Source organism: Oryx dammah, unplaced genomic scaffold (assembly GCF_014754425.2).
Source record: "Oryx dammah isolate SB20612 unplaced genomic scaffold, SCBI_Odam_1.1 HiC_scaffold_21, whole genome shotgun sequence".
Classification (NCBI taxonomy): domain Eukaryota; kingdom Metazoa; phylum Chordata; class Mammalia; order Artiodactyla; family Bovidae; genus Oryx; species Oryx dammah.
The window spans coordinates 7,581,240-7,595,122 of record NW_024070205.1 but is presented as its reverse complement, the minus strand read 5'-3'; the positions used below and the strand labels follow the sequence as shown (position 1 = coordinate 7,595,122).

At 34.0% G+C, this 13,883-nt stretch overlaps 1 protein-coding gene across 1 annotated transcript in view; it reads right to left on the bottom strand.

The window, feature by feature from the left end:
- SYT14 (synaptotagmin 14) overlaps positions 1 to 13,883 on the bottom strand; it is a 180,339-nt gene that overhangs the window by 150,185 nt on the left and 16,271 nt on the right. The window lies entirely within an intron of this gene.

Sequence of the window (13,883 nt, the reverse complement as noted above, 5' to 3'; positions counted from 1 at the left end):
CAAAAGCCTGTACACAACATTAACTCTCACAATATCCATACAAAAACCTGTACACAAAAATTTATAACAGTTTTATGTGTAATAACCCCAACATAGAGAGCACACAACTGTCCTTCAACAAGTGAATATTTAAACAGACTGTGGTACACTGACACCATGAAGTACTCTCAGCAATAAAAACGAGCAAATTACTGATACATGCAACAACTTGGGTGGAATTCAAGGGCATTATGCTAAGCAAAAAAAAATCCAGTCTCAAAAGGTCACATATTATATAACTCTACTTACATAGCATATTAAAATTACAAAATCATAGAGTTAAAAAATAGAGTAGTTATTGCTAGGCATTAAGGATATTCATTCAGGTCATTACGAAGATGTATTTATTAATATAAGAGGAATTTTTTTTGGTTAAGAATTCATGGGAAGGTTTAGAGAGAAAATGTTTTAAGAGATGCATAATGATTTTCACTAAACCAGATATTAAAATAATTACCAAGATTAACAAAAGAATAGACAGAATAATGAAACCATATAAAAAGTTCAGTATATTTGTATACATAGTAAGCCAGAATATGATAAAGAAGGTTATCTCATATCAGTGAAGAAACAATAAACTCAGAGGCTATTCAATAAGCAATGCTGTCATCTCTGAGTATAGATACAGGGATTTCACATACATATTAGCTATTTGAAAAAATGTTTAAGTTTAGATAAAATTTACAAAAGTAAAACAAAAACCTATAAATAAAAATGATTAATACTTTTTTCCTGCATACAAATATAAAAATTCTATGCATCAAAAGATGCTATAATCAAAATTCAAAATTAGACAATGAAGAGGACAGCAAAAATTGAGATATGGCAAAAAAAGAGAGAGAGAGAAGTTACCACTCTTAACATGCACTTGATATTTTTAATAAACTTTAAACCTACAAGAGCAATTTCAAGTAGACATTCACCAAATAATTGTAAATCATCATTAAACTGAAAAATATCCTAAGACTCTTTATGTACATTCCAAAAGTCATTGGTAAATGTAATCCAGTTGACCTATGCAAGGGCAACAAAGGAAAATTAAGAGAATTAGAACTAAATTCTCCTTTGGGTCTGGTAAAGCCACTCCTGTCTTACCAAGGAATTTCTTTGTGAACAATCCCCAAAATAAAATCTTTTGTGCCGACATCCCCATCTACTCTGAAGACTGAGGTGCACACAACGCTGCTGAATATTTTGGTCACTGTGTTGTTTCAAATCACACTGCTCCTACTGCAGGATTTTCTTTCATAAAATTAAATATAATCTATCAAGTAATGCTGGTTTCTATCCTGAAATCTAATCCTATTCTATTCTTAAATTTGGTTTAAGAATAGATGCCTAGATGACTGTATAGTCCATCTGGGGCAAACTAATTCAGCAGTCTTGGTAGCTACAAAAATAAAGGGAAGGCTACTCAAAAAACTGCATGGCAGACTATGGAAGGAATCTAATACTAAAAGCTCAATTTAGACACTTAGGGATTTCTCATTAAAGACAACAGGAAGAAAAATAACAGGAAAAATATCCGCACTCATGGTAAACAGAGAAAGGGAGGGTAAAACAACATACCAATTTGACAAAGCTTTTTAAACAAAGAAATGAGAAAATAATCTTGTATGTGATTATTATTAATGAAATCTGCTATAAACTTTCAAAAATACCTTAAAAATTAGGATATTCTTTGACACTGATAATCTATTTCCAGGAATTTTGTGTCAATGTAAAAATCACTTTTTTCTAAGGATATAATCAAAGCTACTGAAAACACTATAAATGTTTCTATTCAAAAACATTATTTGTAATAACATAAATTTGTACATTTTAAAAAATCCAGAAATAGGAGATTGGTTAATAAATAATAGTATTCCCATACAATGGAACACTATATTATCATCAAAAATTAGATAAACGGTAAGAAAATAAATTGAAAAATGGTTGCTAATGTAGGAAAATATTCAATGTTACATTAGGTTAGAAAAATTCTGGACATAATCCACAGAGTGATACCTGTTTTGTTTAAACTATGTATATATTTAAATTTAAAAATTATATGAGAATATTGAAATATTAATGTTATTATAGAGGGTAGAATTATGTGCTATATAGTTTCTAAACAATTCTCTGTATTTTCTAAATTACTGACAATGAACAAATATTATTAGATGATCAGAAAAAAGCTACTGTATTTCATTATATAAATATATATTGAAATTATATATAATGAAATTATATATATATAATACAAACACCCACCCCACACACAGAGGATCCTTTTATTCTTAAAAAGGCAATACAGAACAATTTCCAAAATCTGATCTAAAGAGCACAAGATAACAGGATTTTAATATGTGTTATTTGCAAGAAAAGACTGACAAAGGTTCTATAATAAAATATATTTAGGAAAAACTGGGCGAAATAGAGTTGAACAGTCTTCTTCAGGCTTCCAGAGCCTTTGAACACAAATTTTTCAACCTCAGCCACCTCCACGCCAGCCCCTAGAGAGACTCCATAGAACCTCTAAGAATTCGGAGAACCACTTAAAAATTGCCAGTCTCTTCTATTATTCTCACATGCTGGATATATTTTATAAAATGTAATGAGACAGGGAGGGAAGAAGAACGAATTATGTTACAATAATTGTGAACTTTCACAAGGCAGTAATTTCTAAGTACATACTGGGAGCAGGGAAAGGGGGCAAGAACTAAAGAAGATAGCAGATGGAAAGATATGCAAACTTGACTTGCTTACTAAAATTGGTTTTATATGGATATATTATAAAATATGCCAATTGCATAAATATGCTTTTACATGTGATGACAAATCACACTGATGTGGTAGAATTTTAAAGATACTATAAACTGAAATTATACGTATACCTTAGCATTTAAATTAAAACTGCACCTTTGACTTTAAAAGCACCAGAGAGTCAGTGCTAAAATTTATGCAGCAGAAAACAAACTTAAGCATTCTTTACCAAACAGATCTTCATATCAGCCATTAGATGGCACCACATACTTACTAGTTAACATAACTATAATCTTCCCCCATGTGTTTAAAAAGTATTATAAAACATATTTATCTTTTAAGTAAATATCATACATGTCATCTTTTGTCATTATTAAATTTTAAGTTTTCAAATGAAGAAAAGTAATTAAACAATTATATCAGTATCACCCTTTCTGCAACATTATAATTTAAAAAAACTAAGTCCATTCAGAAATCAAACTGGAATGTTCTAAGACAACTATTCAAAAGTTAAATGTCAAACGGCTAGAGAATGTCTTCTCTTAAGACAAACAGAAGATAAGACTAAATTTCTACCTTAATTTTTTTCTACTTTTCTTTCATAAACCTTACACTGTCCAGTTTCTAATTCTTCTCAATAATCTAATTTCTGTCTCCTGTTCTTAACTAAATTTCATCATATTTTATTCTCTAATCTAGGACTCTCTCAAATTCTATCAGTTTAAAGTGTAGCTTCCTAGTCTCTACCCTGATACCCTCTGTTCCATATCTTTTTATCTACTATTTAGACACACAAAAAACTGCCCTATTCTGCTCACTGCTTTTTCCAATCCCAATTAAGATAGAGTAACAAGGATAAGATTGACCCTACGACCTGAAAACACTGAACATGAGACAAAATATATGAAAGACACTGGACACAGGCAAGAAAGGGCAGTGACCGTGGAGAAAGGAAAAAAGTGATAATTATTATTTTCCAAGCTTACTGCCTGGAGAAAGTTTCCAGGCTGCAGCAAAGAGAAAGGGAACCCAAGCAGAGCCCTGGGAATAAAAGGAGGGTAAGCAGGCCAGAGTTTGCACAGCTGAGTACCAGAGAATAGAAAGGGTTAGTCGCTCAGTCGTGTCTGATTCTTCGCAACCCCATGGACTGAAGCCCACCAGGCTCCTCTGTCCATGGAATCTTCCAGGCAAGAATACTGGAGTGGGTTGCCATTCCCTTCTGCTGGGGATCTTCCCAACCCAGGGATCGAACCCAGGTCTCCCACACTGCAGACAGATTCTTTACCATCTAAGCCAGCATGAAAGCTGTGCAGAAAGAACTCCAGAGAGCCGTGCTGAGTCACCTATAAGTAAGAATACAGCTGAGTGCTACTCAAGAAATTCCTGTGAGAAAACCACCAGAGACTGGGAAAAGACTCCTCCAAAAGGATTAAAGACAAAAGTGGTCAGACATCACACAGCACAGAAACAGTGTCTATTTTCCAGATCCAAAACAAAACACCAAAGCTACAGGGCACTGATTAGAATTCTAGAATATCTTGCCCAAAGGTGAGGAAAAATTAAACTCTAGAATAAATGCAGGTATGATCCCACCAAACACTATTTAAAAGAAGACCAAAAGGAACAAGCTGTTTCCAAGTAACAGCCTAATTCATAACAAAATTCAAAAAAGTAAACAAAATAGCTAACATACAACAAGGAAAACTTCACAATATCTAGCATTCAATAAAAAATTATTAGGCATGCAAAGAAGAGGAGGTGAAAATTTAAAAAAAAATCAAAACTGACTCAGAATGATAGAATTAGCAGACCATGATATATGGTTCCAGGTAATTTCACCAATAAGCATCTTTGCTACATACCAGCCATAAATATTTTCCCCACATACCTAATTGGTCATAAGGTAATTTTGCTGTAAAAGATTAATAATAAAAAAGAGGGACATTTAAAAGTACATAATGAAACATTAAGAAATGAATACATTAAAGAAACTATAGCAAAATATAAAAATGTAGAATATATTTAAAATGTGTGTAAAGTCATAATAAAGCTGTACAAATAACTGATTTTATGAGTTGTAACAAGCACTGTCCTCAAAGTCTTTCATTCACAGAATTTTATATGTTTTTTCTTCTTATTAATTCATCACATTGGAATTACTCTTTTACTTTTTCAATAAAATTTCTTTCTATATTAAGAGGAGTAACAGTTTCCAAATACTAGGATGCATATCTGTAAACTGAGCTCTGAATTTCCGTGAAAGCCATCCACAGGGTTGCTTGTTCTTCCTATACTGTCTCATGTCTGTTGATAGACACTGCAAACTTCTAAGGGAAATGTGAGTTCACTGCTGCAGGTTCAGATCACCAAAGGATCTGCAAACTGATACATTACTTCCTAGTATAATATGCCATCAGGCTTTACCCTCTCTTATTTCACACTTCTAGTATGTTTTATCACCATATTTTCTATCAACTATATATATATAGTTTGTTATCATCCACTATTTTAAGATCACCACACCTACTGGTCACTCTATAGACTATTTATATAATATAATAATGGGTACATTGCGTTAATAGAGAAATGAAACCAAACTGCCAACCAGTTATTTTATCTTTATGGCAAAACTGCCTTACAGCCAACTAGTTATGCAATAACAATGCTTGCAGAAAAGATGCTTAAAGAGAAATCCTGGACACAAATACTAAGTTATTATAATGTATCCCATGGGTTCAAAAAGCTAGCAAAAAGACAAAGTATTAAAAACCATTGATATATGTTTTTAAAAACCTAAATCAACCTTCTAAAGATGAAAACTATAATATCAGAGGTAAAAAGATTAACAATAGATTAAATATTGAAAAATAAAAAATTAGTCGACTTGAAGACATACCAATAGAAAGTAAGAACAAAATTCTTTAAAATGAACAGAAAGGCTGTATGTAAACTGTGAGACAACTTAAGGTGCACAAATATATTCATAATTAGGGTCCATAAAAAAAGAAGCCAGAGAAGGGAGAATTAAGAAAACATTTGAAAAAATAAAGTTCAAAATTTTTACAAATTAAATGAAAATGACAAACTACAGAAGCTAGCTGAACCCAAGTACAAAAAACATGAAGAAAGGTACAAAAAGGAATATTATATTCAATTATTTAAAAACAGTTATTAAGATCTTAAAAGCAACCAGAAAAAAATTACACATTATGTATAAAGGAAAAAAGATAAGGTTAACAACAAATTATTTGTTAGGAACAAATGCAAGCTAGAAAAAGTGGAGCACCCATTATTACAGCGTTGAAAGAAGGGGAAAGGTGATTAACCTAGGATTCTTTAACAGTGAAAATATCTTTGAAAAACAAAGGTAAAATAACAATAATAAATTGTTTTTAAACTGTGAGACATTCAAAAGCGAAAAGAATTCATCACTAGCAAACCTACTTGAGAAATGTTAAAGTCCTTTAAGCAAAAAGAAAATGATCCCACATGGAAAGAGAGATTTATCAAAAAGGAATACAAGGCATTGGAAATGGCAAATGCATGGGTAAAGACAGGTTTCATCTTATTAATTTTTTTAAAAGATAATCGAGATTGATATCATGGAAATTGGAGGAGAAAGCGTCAAGGGTTGGTTTCTGCACTGAAACAACTATTACACTGGAAAAAGGTGTCAGAACCAACTGTTCTTCAACAAAAAAAAATTTGTTTTCTATTTCTACCTACATGAGATAATAGATACTCAGTAAACTTATTGTGATAATCATCTCATGATGTATGTAAAGTTGAGTCATTATGTTGTACACCAGAAACTTACCCAGTGCTGTATCTCAATTATATCCCAATGAGATTTAACATTTCTTTTTAAGTCAACTATTTCTGAATTCTGCAACCTAATCAGACACTTAGAGCAACCAGAGACATACCTGATGAAGAAGAGGTTGCTGCAATTTGGGAGCAGAGCAGCGGTGTAGGAGCCAATTATAACCCTTCATCCTTGGCCCCGCCTGGGTGGGGAAAGCACCTTATGCTCCTGGAGCCTCTGGCTGCTGCTGGGGGTGTTGGCAGTAAGCACTCTGCCTTATGAAACTTTGGGGCGGCACACTTTGGCTCTCCTAGCTCTTCCCTAAAGGACCAGTGCAGATGTTTGCCTTTGTTTTGGCTCCCTCAAACTACAGTGACATCCCTGGCAGGAACTACTGAAAAATTTAGACAGGTAGATCTTTGTTTTGCTTGGTATTTTGGATCCAGACATTTAAGAAAACCTCTATGAGGTCATGGCTGACCACAGATATAATGCAAAAGGAAATTTAGTGACCACACATAAGAAAGGACAAGACTTTTCAAATATAATCTAACTGCAGCACCCAACAGGCAAAAGTCAGCAATCCCTGATAAGCAGGAGAATCTGATTTTCATGCCACATTATGGCATTCAAAATACGCACTTTCCAACAAAGAATCACAAAGCAAGGAAACAGGAAAGTATGTCCCATTCACATGAAAAAAAAAAATTTATATATATTATCATTTCAAAACTATCTCTAAGAAACCCAGACATTAAAACTGCTAGTAAAAAATTAGAAATCAACTGTATTAAATACGCTCAGTGAGCTAAAAGAAACAAGAAGAACTAAAGGAAATTCAGAGAGTAATATATTAACAAATAGAGGGTCAATATATACACACTGTTCAAAAGAAACAAGCAAGAATTCTGATGAGGAAGATGACTGAGATATAAGACAGCTGGAAGTATTCAGTTTGAGAAGCAGAAACATAATGAAGAAAAATTAACAAAGCCCAAGGGACCTAGGGAATATCATCAAGCATATACATATATGTACCCCAGGAGTCCCAGAAGGAGAAGAGAGAGGGACAGAAAAATATTTGAAGAGATAATGGCCACAACACCCTAAATTTGTTGAAATAAATGTAAACATCCAAGAACGTCAAGAAATTCCAAGCACTATAAATGCAAAGTGACCCACACGAACACACATTAAACTTGTGAAAAACAAACTCTTGAAAACAGGAAGAAAGAAACATCTCATTACATAGAAAAAGTTCTCAGTAACAGCTGATTTTTTTTGTTTTAATCAGAAACCATGGAGGGCAGAGGGCAGTAGGATAACATATTTAAAGTCCTGAAAGGAAAAAAAGAAAGTCTGTGAACCAAGAATTTTAAACACAGCAAATTATCTTTTAAGAAAGAATGAAAAGGTAAGACATTTCCAGACAAATAAAAGTTGATGGAGCATGTTACTAGTAGAACTGTCCTCCAATAAATACTAAGGAAGCCCTTCAGGCTGAAACGAAGAAACAGTGGACAATACTAGAAGCCACGAGACTAAACAATTCAGGCTAAATGGAACTACACAGATAAACAATAAAGCCAGTTATTGCATTCTGGGTTTATAACTCATTTCCCTCATCACTGTTTCAAAAGAAAATCCATAAAATAACCATTATAAATCTATGGGCACATAACGCATGTACACGGACAACTATCAGAAAGTGGAATTAAGAATCAAACCTCATTTACAGCTGCATTATAAAGAATAAAATACCTGGCAATAAATCAAACCAAGTGGCATAAACTTCTACTCAGAAAACTATAAACTATATGATACTGATGAATGAAACTGAAAATGATACAAATGGAAAGATATACTATACTCGGGGACCAGAAGAATATTGTTAAAGTGTCCATATTACCCAAGGCAATCTACACTGGTTCTAGAAAAGACAAATCAATGGAAAGAAAAAAAAATCTAAATACAGAAACTGACCCACATACACACACACACACACACACACACACACACTAATTTAGTATATAATAACAGAGGTATATCAAATTAGCCAGGATGAATTATTCAATAATTAGTATTCAAATAACTGGTTAATCAGAGATAAATACAAAGCTGAGTCCTTCACACTGAAAAAGTTGCAAGTGGATTCAAGACTTAAATGTTTAAAGATGCCCACATTTTACAGTAATTAGAGATTCACTGAGTTAAACTATGAATTCTTTAGAGAAATCATCTCCAAATGTAAGCCACAGTCAACATCTGTATGCTTTCACTTTGTGGACAAATTTCTCAAAGGTTTGTTTGTGGTTATCTAACTTTGGGGGTTAAAAGGTAGAAAAGATGAATCCTATTTCGGTTGATCCACAGAAAACTGTCCTCTGTAGGTATTTTCTCTCTTCTTGAAAACGGTCATGCTGCTGCTGCTGCTGCTAAGTCACTTCAGTCGTGTCCAACTCTGTGCGACCCCATAGACTTTAATTAAATTTATTGTTCAAAACAACCCAGCCATATATATCTCTTTATATAGAAACTCATATAAATATAAAAGTACTTAAGCCAATATATCCCATTCTTTCATCTGAGTCTTAGGATGAAATAGACCCATAAGAACAACAACAACAACAATCTCCCTTCTCCCCTACTCTGCTTCGAAAGGAAAAACATCTTAGGAGAGAGAAACCAAGACTAAATTGATAATGCGGGCAGCATTCTGTAAAATGTTCCGACGCTTATCACTGAAAAGGGCTGTAGTGGTTGGTATATATGATATCAATTTTCAGAATGGCATCAAGAATTCATCTCTAATCATCTTCTCTGAAGGATTAAAAGGAACCCTGGACATCTCAGCTTCAAATCAGTGAGGCATCAATCCTGAGCTGGAGTAGGCTGAGACCTTGTCCCTTGGACCACAGGCTGGACAGTTAAAAACATTCTGATTCTTCTGTCCTGGTACGAATAAATGAACTTTCTTTCCCTTTTTAGAGTCAGTTATTAAAGAGTGTGTAACACAGCTGATAACGCATATGGGCTTAGGAAAAACGGAAAGAGGCTTTAACTCTATAAAGTTGGTACCTAGAAGTCATTCTGCAAAACAGCTTACAACTAATTCAGGCGATAGAAAAAGAAATAAAAGGTAAGAGAGACAGTGGTACTTTCAGACAGAAAGGACGCAGTGAGGTACAGGGCTGGCTCTCACACAATCTACATTCTGAGTGTGCTCTCCATTTTTATAACAGTGACTCCAGATTCTCATAATACTGTGGCGTTCACAACAAATTCTTTCCCCTTAAGTCCTGAACTTCAACCTCCCCCTTCAACTGTTGAGGGGCTGCCTTACTCACTAAATATTGATTTTAACTTACAGCAGCCTCAATTTGGAATATATACAAACAGCAAGCACGAGTCAACGCGGAAGGCTCTTTTCCCTCGAGGTGCACATCAACCTCTTATTAAGAAGTTTGAGGAAGCTGGGAATGAATCAAAGAAAATACAGCTCCATGATTTCCACCTTCCATTAAATTGTAGATAAAAATGTCATTTTAATTATAGTAGCAAAAGCCCTATTCTTTGTTACCATCAAGGCTCTATAAATTCACAATCTAATTAAAAATTCTTGAGTCAGTCGGGAAAAAAAAAAAAAGAACACCTTAAAATGTACTCTAACACAATAGCTACAAAAATCTACTGGTCCCCTCAACTCAAGAATATCTCTTATTAGCACTGCCTAGAAGTCACTGAGCTATATGAAAGGGAAAGACAGCTAGCCAAGAGCCATAAAATATGAAAATAGTATAAATAGGAGAACTATATTACAACTCTAGATTTTTTTAGAAGATAAATTCAAACTAAATTACATGCTAGGTAAAGAAGCACATTATTTACAACACACTATTTAGTCACAACAAAGAAATAGTCACAAAAAATTATAATTTTTAGATTTGAATGTTGATTTAACAATATATAAAAAATGATTTTTACTGGATTTGCATGGAAACTGAACAGAGATCTCTTCATATGCCAACATCCAAAAATTAGGGCTCAGAATTTTCCATACTTGGAGCCACTCCCTTATTCAGAGATCAGCCAAGTGTTTCCTTTATAAATATCCCATTATTTAAATGAATTACTAAAACACTGTGGAAGATTCATGTTGAGCCAGGTCATTCGTAGCTCTCAGACATTCAAAATGCTGCATGTCAAACCACTAAAACAATGAGCAACAGAAACTATCAGGACATATCTTCCATATTCATATATACAGAACACATCTGACCCATTGTTAAGGGTCTGCAAGTTTCAATTGCTGTCCTTACTCCTTCATTAAAATAATATTAATAACATGCATATACCAACTTACTGGCTAAGAAGCCAGACACAAAAAGCCTACACAATTCACTTAGCCTAATGTTTTCAAAGAGTTGACTCATTGGAAAAGACCCTGATGCTGGGAGGGATTGGGGGCAGGAGAAGGGGACAACAGAGGATGAGATGGCTGGATGGCATCACTGACCCAATGCACATGGATTTGAGAGAACTCCGGAAGTTGGTGATGGACGGGGAGGCCTGGCGTGCTCTGATTCATGGGGTCGCAAAGAGTCGGACACAACGGAGCGACTGAACTGAACTGAACTGAATGTTTTCAAGATGTATCCATGTTGTGGCTTACATCAATGTTTCATTCTTTTTTGTGTGTGAATAATATTCTATTGCATGGATATACCCATTTTGCTTACTTCACTGATTGGCTGATGTGTATTTGGGGGTCATTTCTGTTGTTTTAGTGATTATGAAAAATGCTGCTATGAACATTTATGTACAAGTTTTATATTAACATGTATTTTCAATTCTCTTGAATATACCTGGGAGTGGAATTGCCAGGTCATCTAGTAACTACAGTTGTTCCTCAGTATCCACGGGGCATTGATTTCAGGACCTGCTGTGAATACCAAATCCAAGGATGCTAACGCCCACAGTGGGCCCACTATGGCCATGATTCTGCATCCACAGATCCAAACAACCACTGATCAAGCATTAAGCTCATCATCTGAAACTGGCTGAACGCACACACGCAGAACCCACAGATGAGGTGTCGACTGCATATTTATTGAAAAAATCTGCATGTAACTGAGCCCGTACAGCTCAAATCCATGATTTTAAAAAATTAACTATATATTTTTAACTTTTTGAAGAATTTTCAAACTGTTTTCTAAAGTGGTTGCACCATTTTATATTCTTACCAGCAATACATGAAGATTCCAATCTCTCCACATCCTTACCAATACTTGTTACTATTTTTAAGATCAATCTTTTAGTAAAGCATTTGGAAGAGAACAATGAAGAATCTTTATACATTTTCATTTTATTTTTCCTTAGAAGCTGCCAAAGAAGTAAAAATTATGACTGAAAAGGAGTAAATAAAACTATCATTATTTGCAGGTGATATAAATGTCTATATAGCAAACCAAAAATATCTGTAGAAATATTAAAACAGTTTAGCAATAAGATTGGATATAAAATCAATATAAAAGTTAATGGCATTTACATTATCAGATTCCCTATTCTTTACAGCAATAAAAATATGAGATTTCTAAGCACAAACCTAACAAAAATTATGCAAAATTTTTATAGAGAAATTTTTAAAACTTTATTGAAAGGCATTAAACAAATGCAAAGATACACTATGTTCAAGAACAGAAGGTTTCAATTACAATAAAGACATTAACTCCATATGGATGCAGATTCAACATAACTCATTAAAATTTCAAAAGGGCTTTTTAAGAAACTGGACAGATTGATTCTAAAATTTAAACAAAAAAACAAATCAAAGGCCCAGCAATAATCATGACACCACTGAAAAAGAAAAAGAATTTGCCCTAATAGATAAGAATCACAAAGTTCTAATAATCAGTGAAGAAAAGGAATAGATAAGTGTTGATAATGGAACAGTGTGAAATATTTGAAATACTTAGTAAATTGTGTAAAGAAAAACTGAAATTAGGTTCTTACTTTTATATTTGGAAATATTAAAAATTTTCAAAAAATTAATTTCAGCCAGATTAATAACTATGACCAAAGTTTAAAAGGTTAAGACTTTAAACTTTTAAAAATATTGTGTCCCCACAAAGTCCCAAAGAGTGCTAAAGAGAAAAAAGGAGAGAGAAAGAAAGAAAAGAATGAAAAAAAGAATATTTACAAGTCTGACTAATATTAAAATTTTTGCTCAAAGACCATAGACACTTGTATCTGCAAAAAATGGAAGTTGCCTAGCTCCATGCCTCCCAAATTTTCCTCTCCAAATTGTAAAAACTAGAAGTAAAAAGTAAATCTACATAAAAACCATGTCCACAGAATAACTTGAATACAGAGAATACTGAAATCTCAAAATAACTGTTAGTAAAAAAGACAAAACTTAACAGATCTTAGTGCACAATCTCTCATGTTCTCACCTACTCCAATCCCACTGAAAGGCTTTGCCTTAAACAAAGAAAAGATGAAGAAAAACTGCTGAGAAGACAGAAGGGAGAAGATTAAAAAAAAAAAAAAAGTGACCTAAAACTATTGTCAGAAAGAAAACTCCACCCTAATCTGAAAAAACTAAAAAAAAAAAAAAAGAAAGAAAGAAAAAACAATAGATTTAGATAGAGCACAGGGAAGGAATCTCAAAGTACATGTGAGCTGAAGGGACAAGCATGAATTAAATGGGTGGGTGGGTGTCTCTGTAACGTAGTTTCTGGAGAAGGAAGAGGCAAAAAGGGAGAAGGTTCTTTGGCAATTTGGTGGAGATGAGGAAAAGAAACAAAATGGAATAGAGTCTTGGGCTTCCCTGGTGGCTCAGACAGTAAAGAATCTGCCTCCAGTGCAGGAGACCTGGGATCCATCCCTGGGTCAAGAAGATCCCCTGGAGAAGGGAAAGGCTACCCACTCCAGTATTCTTGCCTGGAGAATCCCCATGGACAGGGGAGCCTGACGGGCTACAGTTCCTGGGTTCCCAGAGTTGGACAGGACTGAGACTGAGCAACTAACACTCACTTGCAAAGACAAAAGAATCACGAAATCAGACGATTCAGAACCCCTTCCCCACCAAAACAAAATACAACAAAATACCCTCACTGTATCGTTCCATTTCAATATCCTATCCTACTCAGCCTGAAATTCACTCACTGATGTCACATTTTTAAATTACACATCTACATCTGCAGGGAATTTATGCAGATGGTCATCATTAACATAAACAGAACATGTAGACAAGGAAAAAGTAGGCATATTACACGAGGGTGGATTCACTGGT